The following is a 10,200-nucleotide window of genomic DNA, read 5'->3' as shown; positions in this document are numbered from 1 at the left end:
GTAGTCCAGCCCCCATCAAATCTATCCGCTCACTGTTCCATCACACCCTGCTGAGGCATTTTATTTTTTATAATTTTTTTTATTTTTAGAGACAGGGTTGCACTCTGTCACCCAGGCTGAAGTGCAGTGGCACAGTCATGGCTCACTGTGGCCTGGACCTCCTAGACTCAAACAATCCTCACACCTTGGCCTCCCAAGTAGCTGGGACTACAAGTGCACGACACCAAACCCAGGTAATTTTTTTTTTTTGTAGAGATGCGATCTTCCTATGTTACTCAGGCTGATCTTGAACTCCTGAGCTCAAGCAATCCTGCCTCGGCCTCCGAAAGTACTGAGATTACAAGCATGAGCCACTGCTCCTGGCCTATAGTCCTGTTATTAGGTACAGTTTATATACACAGTAAAAAGTATAAATTGTTAGCCGGGCGCGGTGGCTCACGCCTGTAATCCCAGCACTTTGGGAGGCCGAGGTGGGCGGATCACGAGGTCAGGAGATCGAGACCATCCTGGCTAACATGGTGAAACCCCCGTCTCTACTAAAAATACAAAAAAATTAGCCGGGCATAGTGGCGGGCGCCTGTAGTCCCAGCTACTCGGGAGGCTGAGGCAGGAGAATGGCATAAACCCGGGAGGCGGAGCTTGCAGTGAGCCGAGATTGTGCCACTGCACTCTAGCCTGGGCAACAGAGCGAGACTCCGTCTCAAAAAAAAAAAAAAAAAAAAGTATAAATTGTTACATATTTTTACAGTAAACAGAGTCTGGGCCAGGCGCCATGGCTCACGCCTATAATCCCAGCACTTTGGGAGGCCAAGGCAGGCACGGGTGGATCACCTGAGGTCAGGAGTTTGAGACCAGCCTGGACAATGTGACAAAACCCTGTCTCCACTAAAAATATAAAAAATGATCCAGGTGTGGTGGCATGCACCTGTAGTCCCAGCTACTTGGAAGGCTGAGGCACGAGAATTGCTTGATCCTAGGAGGCAGAGGTTGTGGTGAGCTGAAATTGTGCCACCGCACTCCAGCCTGAGTGACAGAGCAAGACTCTGTCTCAAAAAGAAAAACAACTGAGTCTGGCTTAGTGTTTCTCATACTTCATTGTTACCCTTTCTAATATATTTACCATATTTGAACCTAACAGTAGTACTTTTATTTACTTAATAGTTTTCATTAAAGCAACTAACCTTTAATATAAATTCAGTTATTTTAAAGGGAAGCATCATTATTAAAATCATGAGTTTGAAGTGATATATATGTATTTTCTTTTTTTTTTTTTTTTTTTTTTTTTTTTTTTTTGAGACGGAGTCTCGCTCTGTAGCCCGGGCTGGAGTGCAGTGGCCGGATCTCAGCTCACTGCAAGCTCCGCCTCCCGGGTTCACGCCATTCTCCAACCTCAGCCTCCCGAGTAGCTGGGACTACAGGCGCTGCCACCTCGCCCGGCTATTTTTTGTATTTCTTAGTAGAGACGGGGTTTCACCGTGTTAGCCAGGATGGTCTCGATCTCCTGACCTCGTGATCCGCCCATCTCGGCCTCCCAAAGTGCTGGGATTACAGGCTTGAGCCACCGCGCCCGGCGATATATATGTATTTTCTACTATACTTTAAATAGTTATGTAACTATTGGAGTTTAAAATGAACATACAAGTTCCCCCTGAGGCTACTCCATCACGACCAGTGATGTTTGTGGACCCAGATCTAGGAAATGCTGACCCACTGGTTAATAGCATGGGCTTGGAGGGCAGAAGGAACTGACTTTCAGGTGCCAACCCTGCCATTCACTAGCTGTATGACCTTGGGCAAGTCACTTCACCTCGCTGCACCTCAGTTTCCTGATCTCTCCAATGGGATAATAATAGCACCAGCACTTCATAAGGTGCTTTTGGAAACTACATGAGATCACGTCAACACCCAATAAACATCAGCTCTGATCATGCTATGATATGACTCCTGCCTCTCACCTTTGCATTGCATTATACCCATGTTTCTCAAGCCTTAGTGTGCACTGGAGGCCTTGTTTTTGTTTTTGTTTTCTTGGAGACCAAGAGCCTTGCTCTGTCACCCAGGCTGGAGTACAGTGGCACGATCATGGCTCACTGCAGCCTCAACCTCCTGGGCTCAAGGGATCCTCCTGCCTCAGTCTCCTGAGTATCTAAGACTGCAGGCACGCACCACCATACCTGGCTAATTTTTATATTTTTGGTAGAGATGGGGTTTTACCATGTTGTCCAGGCTGGTCTTGTACTCCAGAGCTCAAGTGATCCACCCACCTTGACCTCCCAAAGTGCCAGGATTACAAGTGTGAGCCACTGCGCCCGGCCCTGCCTGGCTAATTTTTCTGTAGAGACGAGGTCTTGCTATGTTGCTGAGGCTGGACTGGAACTACTGGCCTCAAGCAATCCACCTGCCTCAGCCTCCCAAAGAGCTGGGATGATTATTCATGAGCCACCACACCCAGCCACAATGTTTTATTTATCCATTTGTTAGTTGATGGATATTTGGGTTTCAATTTTTTGACTTACTATGAATCATGCTGCTATAAATGTTCGTATAAAGTTTTTGTGTGGACACATGTTTTCCATTTCTCTCGGATAATATCAAGGAGTGGAATTGCTGGGTCGGTGGTAATTTTGTTTGATCCTTTGAGGAACTACCATACTGTTTCCCAAAGTGGCTGCAATTTTACATTCCACTGGCAGTGTAGGAGGACTCTAATTTATCCATGTCCCCACCAATACTTGCTCTTTTCCATTTTTTTTCCACTGCAGCCTCCGCCTCACCGGTTCAAGCGATTCCCCTGCCCTTTTTTTTTTTTTTTTTCTTTTTGAGACAGTCTGCTCTGTTGCCCAGGCTGGAGTGCAGTGGTGTTATCTTGGCTCACTGCAACCTCAGTCTCCCGAGTTCAAGTGATTCTCCCACCTTAGTCTCCCAAGTAGCTGGGATTACAAGCATGCGCCACTACACCCGGCTAATTCTTGTTTTTTGTTTTTTCAGATGAAGTCTTGCTCTGTCGCCAGGCTGGAGTGCAGTGGCACAATCTCTGCTCACTGCAGCCTCTGCTCCCGGGTTCAAGCTATTCTCCTGCCTCAGCCTCCCAAGTAGCTGGGATTACAGGCGCCCACCACCACACCCGGCTAATTTTTGTATTTTTTATGGAGACAGGATTTCGCCATGTTGGCCAGGCTGGTCTCCAACTCCTAAACTTAGATGATCCGTCGTCGTTGGCCTCCCAGAGTGCTGGGATTACAGGCATGAGCCACCGTGCCCAGCCTCTTTTCTGTTTTTTTGTTTTGTTTTGTTTTGTTTTGGTTGGCTGGTTTGGGTTTCATTATCGCCTTTCTAGTGAGTGTAAAGTGGTGTCTCATTGTGGTTTTGATTTGCATGTCCCTGGTGACTAATGATGCTGAGCATCTTTCCATGTCCTTATTGACTGTATGTATAGTTCTTTGAGAAATGTCTACTCAGATCTTTGCCCATTTTTAAATGGGATTGTTTGTCTTTTTTTATGGAAGAGCCAGAGATCTGAAGTCTTTTTGAGTTGTGAGATTTCTTCATATATTCTAGACAGAAGTCCTTTATAAGATACATGATTTGATTCTCCCATTCTGTATTGTCTTTTTACTTTTTTGATATTGTCTTTTGGTACGGAAAGACACTTATTTTGATGAAGTCCAATTTATCTATTTTTTGTTTGGTTGCTTATGCTTCTGGTAACATACCTAAGTGGGAGCCAGGTGTAGTGGCTCATGCCTGTAATCCCAGCACTTTGGGAGGCCAAGGTGGGAGGTTTGCTTGAGACCAGGAGTTCGAGACCAGCATGAGCAACATAGCAAGGTTCCATCTCTGTAAAACATTTAAAAAATGATAAAATGGGCCAGGCGCAGTGGCTCAAGCCTGTAATCCCAGCACTTTGGGAGGCCGAGACGGGCGGATCACTAGGTCAGGAGATCGAGACCATCCTGGCTAACACGGCAAAACCCCGTCTCTACTAAAAACCCAAAAAATTAGCCGGGCGAGGTGGCGGCGCCTGTGGTCCCAGCTACTCGGGAGGCTGAGGCAGAAGAATGGCGGGAACCCGGGAGGCGGAGCTTGCAGTGAGCTGAGATCTGGCCACTGCACTCCAGCCTGGGTGACAGAGCGAGACTCTGTCTCAAAAAAAAAAAAAATAATAAAAATAATAAATAAATAAATAAATAATAATAAAAAATTAAAAAAAAAAATGATAAAATGAGGCTGGATGTGGTGGCTCACACCTATAATCCCAGCATTCTGGGAGGCAAGAGGACAACTTGGGCCGGGAGTTTAAGACCAGTCTGGGCAACATGGCAAAAACCTGTCTCTACCAAAAAATATAATAATAATAATAATAATTATTATTATTATCCAGGCAAGGTATGCCTGTAGTCCCAGCTACTTAGGAGGCTGAGGCAGGAGAATTGCTTGAGCCCGAAAGGTGGAGCTTGCTTTGAGCTGAGATTGAACCATCGCACTCCAGCCTGGGTGACAGGAATGAAACCCTGTCTCAAAAAATAAAATAAAATAAAATAAGCCGGGTGTTGTGCTGCATACCTGTACTCCCAGTTACTCAGGAGGCTGAAGTGGAAGGATCACTTGGGCCCAGGAATTCGAGGCTGCAATGAGCTATGATCATACCAATGCACCCCAACCTGGGCACAGAGAAAGACCCTATCTCTTAAAAAACAAAGAGGGGCTGGGCACGGTGGCTCACACCTGTAATCCCAGCACTTTGGGAGGCCGAGGCAGACGGATCACGAGGTCAGGAGATCGAGACCATCCTGGCTAACACGGTGAAACCCCATCTCTACTAAAAATACAAAAAATTAGCCAGGCATGGTGGCAGGCGCCTGTGTAGTCCCAGCTACTCGGGAGGCTGAGGCAGGAGAATGGTGTGAACCTGGGAGGCAGACAGAGCGAGACTCCACTAAAAAAAAAAAACAACAAAGAAACAAACCCCACACACATCTAAGAAACTGTTGCCAAATCCAAGGTCATGAGGATTTACTCCTATATTTTCTTTTTTCTTTCTTTCAGTGGGGTAGTACTGCCCCCTAGGGTCATTTTGGAAGCTTGTTTGTGGAGGCCTTGATCTCACCGTGAATGTGACAGTGTCCTTAAAGGGAGAGAGCAAAGCCATCCTGCCATGCATGGTATGGTCCTGGATGAAGAGAGATTCTTCTACATTTTAGTGGTTTTTTAATATCCACCCCCGGACATCCAACAATATGTGCTAAGAATCTAACTTCATTTTACATTATATATGAACCAAAGTTTTTTTTTCTTTCAGTATGGAGTCTTGCTCAGTCTCTCAAGCTGGAGTGCAATAGTGCGATCTCAGCTCACCGCAACCTCAGCCTCCCAGGTTCAAGCAATTCTCCTGCCCCTGCCTCTTGAATAGCTGGGATTACAGGCATGCACCAGCACACCTGGCTAATTTTTGTATTTTTAGTAGGGAAGGGGGTTTCACCATGTTGGCCAGGCTGGTCTTGAACTCCTGACCTCAGGTGATCCACCCACCTCAGCCTCCCAAAGTGCTGGGATTACAGGCGTGAGCCACTGTGCCCAGTCTAAACCCAAAGTATTTCTTACTTGGTTTTAATATACATTGAATTTTTCAAGAATTCAACTATCACGTATTAGTATGAACTAAATGTTTGTGTCCTCCTGCCAAACGCATATGTTGAAGCCCCAATGTGATAGTATTTGAAGGTGAGAAGGTGAGGCTCTTGGAAGGTAATTGGAGCTAGATTACGTCATGAGGGTGGGAGACTTCATGATGGTATTAATGCCCTTGCAGAAAGAGAACGAGACAAGTAATCTCTTTCTCCACCAAGTGGCAATACAGCAAGAAGGCAGCTGTCAGCAAACCAGGAACAGAGCCTTCACCAGACACCAAATCAATTTTGCCAGCACCTCGATCTTGGACTTCCCGCCTCCAGAACTGTGAAAAATAAATATTTTTTTTTTTTTTTTTTTTTTTTTTGAGACGGAGTCTCGCTCTGTCGCCCAGGCTGGAGTGCAGTGGCGCGATCTCGGCTCACTGCAAGCTCCGCCTCCCGGGTTCACGCCATTCTCCTGCCTCAGCCTCCCGAGTAGCTGGGACTACAGGCGCCCACAACCGCGCCCGGCTAATTTTTTGTATTTTTAGTAGAGACGGGGTTTCACCGTGGTCTCGATCTCCTGACCTTGTGATCCGCCCGCCTCGGCCCCCCAAAGTGCTGGGATTACAGGCGTGAGCCACCGCGCCCGGCATAAATATTGTTTTTTAAGCCACCCTGTTTATGGTATTTTGTTATAGCAGCCTGAGCTGACTAAAATCTCAGGTCATTGAAGGAAGATGTATTTTGCTTCATTGGGATCTTTACCAAGAGTTGTTCGCTGCACTTGGACAATTCCTTTACTGAAGGCAACACACATAGTAAAATCCATTGCTTACCAGCTGCACTGCAGTGCCTCAGTCACCATGATTCTAAGTATAAAAATGATAAGTATAGGCCAGGTGCAGTATCTCACGCCTGTAATTTCACCAGTTTGGGAGGCTGAGGCACTTGAGATCAGGAGTTCGATTCCAGCCTGGCCAACATGGTGAAACCCTGTCTCTACTAAAGATACAAAAATTAGCTAAGCGTGATGGTGGGTGCCTATAATCCCAGCTACTTGGGAGGCTGAGGCAGGAGAATCACTTGAACCCAGGAGGCAGAGGTTGCAGTGAGCTGAGATCGTGCCATTGCACTCCAGCTGGGGCATCAAGAGTGAAACTCCATCTCAAAAAAAAAAAAAAAAAGAAAAAATCTAGCTACTAGCTATATGCTATTTCAAGATGTGTATAAATATCATTATTATACAGAAATATTGAAAAGCAATTAATAAAAAACATCAGGCCAATACCAACTAAAATGAAGTTGGAAAAGCTACATTAATATCAGAAAAAATAGACTTTCACACAAAAAGTATTACTGCAGATAAAGAGTGTCATCTCATAATAATAAAATAGTCCCAGCCTGGCCAACATGGCAAAACCCCATCTCTACTAAAAAATACAAAAATTAGCTAGGTGTGGTGCCACGTGCCTGTAATCCCAGCTACTTAGAAGGCTGAGGCAGGAGAATCGCTTGAACCTAGGAGGTGGAGGTTACCGTGAGCCGAGATCATGCCAGTGCACTCCAGCGTGGGTGACAGAGCAAGACTCCATCTCAAAAAATAAATAAATAAAAAATAAAATATTCAATTCAACAGGGATGTATAACAAAAACTACTCTGTACGTAATAATAAAAGTTTAAAACATATGATGTAAATATTGAAAAAAATGTTGATACAAGCTTTATTTATAATGTGGCCAGGTATGGTGGCTCACACCGGTAATCCCAGCACTTTAGGAGGCCAGGGTGGGAGGATCACCTGAGATCAGGATTTCAAGACCAGCCTGGCCTGGTCTCTACTAAACATGATGAAACCTCGTCTCTACTAAAAATACAAAAATTAGCCAGGTGTGATGGTGCATGCCTGTAATCTAAGCTAATCCGGAGGCTGAGGCACCAGAACCTCTTGAACCCGGGAGGCAGAGGTTGCAGTGAGCCAAGATTGTGCGGCTGCACTTCATCATGGAGAACACAGTGAGACTCCATTAAAAAAAAAAAAAAAAAAACCAAAAACAGGAGAATGGATACATTGTGGTATCATCATTCAGCTGAAAACCATTCAGGAATTTAAAAAGAATGACTGCCCCAGGCGCGGTGGCTCACGCCTGTAATTCCAGCACTTTGGGAGGCCGAGGTGGGCAGATCACCTGAGGTCAGGAGTTCGAGACCAACCTGACCAAAATGGAGAAACCCCCATCTCTACTAAAAAATACAAAAAACTAGCCGGGCGAGGTGGCAGGCGTCTGTAGTCCCAGCTACTTGGGAGGCTAAGGCAGGAGAATGGCATGAACCCGGGAGGCGGAGCTTGCAGTGAGCTGAGATCTGGCCACTGAACTCCAGCCTGGGAGACAGAGCGGGACTCCGTCTCCAAAAAAAAAAAAAAAAAAAAAATGTAAAATTAGCCAGGTGTGGTGGTGCATGCCTGTGATCCCAGCTACTTGTGAGGCTGAAGCAGGAGAATAGCTTGAGGCAGGGTTGCGGCGAGCCAAGATCGCGCCATTGCACTCCAACCTGGACAACAAGAGCAAAACTCTGTCTCAAAAAACAAACAAACAAACAAACAAGAATGTCCTACCATACTGGTGCACTTCACATGGATGAATCGCATAAGTATTATGGTCAGCAAAAGAAGCCAGGTATAAAAGAGTATATGCCTTAATTTCTGTTTATATGAAGCTCAAGAACCAGCAAAACTGGCCAGGCGCAGTGGCTCACGTTTGTAATGCCAGTGCTTTGGGAGGCTGAGTCAGGATGATTGCTTGAGGCCAGGAGTTTGAGACCAGTCTGGGAACATAGTAAGGCCCCTATCTCTACAAAAAACAAAAACCCCACAAAAAACATTAGCTGAACTTGGTGGTGTACACCTGTGGTCCCTGCTACTTGGGAGGCTGAGCTAGGAGGATCCCTTAAACCCAGGAGTTCAAGGCTGCAGTGAGCTGGGATCTCACAATTGCACACCAGCCTGGGCAAGAAAGTGAGATCTTGTCTCTAGTAAAAAAAAAAAAATCAAAAAACAGGCAAAACTAATAGAAGACGATAGACACCAAACCAGTGATTGATTAGTGCAGTTGGTTCATTTAGCTATATGTATGTTGTCTTTCAATAATTACAATAATGGGCAGGGTGTGTGACTCATGCCTGTAATCCCAGCATCTTGGGAGGCTGAGGCAGGCAGAGCACTTGAGGCTAGGGGTTTGAGACCAGCCTGGCCAATATGGTGAAACCCTGTCTCTACTAAAAATACAAACATTAGTTGGGTGTGGTGGTACATGCCTGTAATCCCAGCTACTCCAGTGGCTGAGACAGGAAAATTGCTTGAGCCTCGGAGGCGGAGGTGTCAGTGAGCAGAAATCGTGCCACTGCACTCACGCCTGGGCGACAGAGCAAGGCTCTGTTTCCAAAGAAAAAATTTATAATAATAAATTGAACATGTACTATGTGAAATGCACCGAGGGGGATACTAAGACATTCCTGTCTTCAAGGTACTCGAGGTCTATTTGAGAAAATTAAACACAAAGCAAAATACAATAAAATTGTGTGTGTCAGAAAGTTATGTTATCCGTGAATTTCAGTCTTTTTTTTTTTTTTTGAGACTAAGTCTCTCTCTGTTGCCAGGCTGGAGTGCAGTGGCGTGATCTCGGCTCACTGCAACCTCCGCCTACCAGGTTCAAGTGATTCTCCTGCCTCAGCCTCCCGACTAGCTGAGACTACAGGCACGCGCCACCATGCCCAGCTAATTTTTGTATTTTTGGTAGAGATGGGGTTTCACCATGTTGGCCAGGATGGTCTCGATCTCTTGACCTCATGATCCGCCCACCTCAGCCTCCCAAAGTGCTGGGATTACAGGCATGAGCCACTATGCCCAGCCCGAATGTCTTTTGAGATATCTATTTTAGAAAGGGGATATTGAAGCCAGGAGCATTGGCTCACACATGCAATTCCAACACTTTGGGAGGCCAAGGCAGGAGGATCACTTGAGCCCAGGAGTTTGAGGGCAGCCTGGACAACATAGCGAGACTCCGTCTCTAAAAAAATAAAAATAAATGAGTATCATCCAGGCACAGTGGCTCACGTCTGTAATCCCAGCACTTTGGGAGGCCAAGGCGGGTGGATCACTTGAGGTCAGGAGTTCAAGACCAGTCTGACCAACATGGTGAAACTCTTATCTCTACTAAAAATACAAAAATTAGTCAGACGTGGTGGCGCATGCCTGTAATTCCAGCTACTCACAAGGCTGAGGCAGGAGAACCATTTGAACCCAGGAGGTGGAGGGTGCAGTGAGCCGAGATCACACCACTACACTCCAGCCTGGGCAACAGAGCAAAACTCTGTCTCAGGGCTCATTGTACATCTGTAAATCCACAAATATCTTTTTTTTGGGGGGGATGGAATTTTGCTCTTGTTGCCCAGGCTGGAGTGCAATGGTGTTATCTTGGCTCACTTCAACCTCCACCTCATGGGTTCAAGCAATTCTCCTGCCTCAGCCTCCTGAGTAGCTGGGATTTACAGGCACACACCACCACATCCAGCTCATATTTGTATTTTTAG

This window comes from Macaca fascicularis, chromosome 20 (assembly GCF_037993035.2).
Source record: "Macaca fascicularis isolate 582-1 chromosome 20, T2T-MFA8v1.1".
In the NCBI taxonomy this organism is placed as follows: domain Eukaryota; kingdom Metazoa; phylum Chordata; class Mammalia; order Primates; family Cercopithecidae; genus Macaca; species Macaca fascicularis.
The sequence above is the reverse complement of the archived record's forward strand: the minus strand, read 5'-3'. Positions refer to the sequence as shown.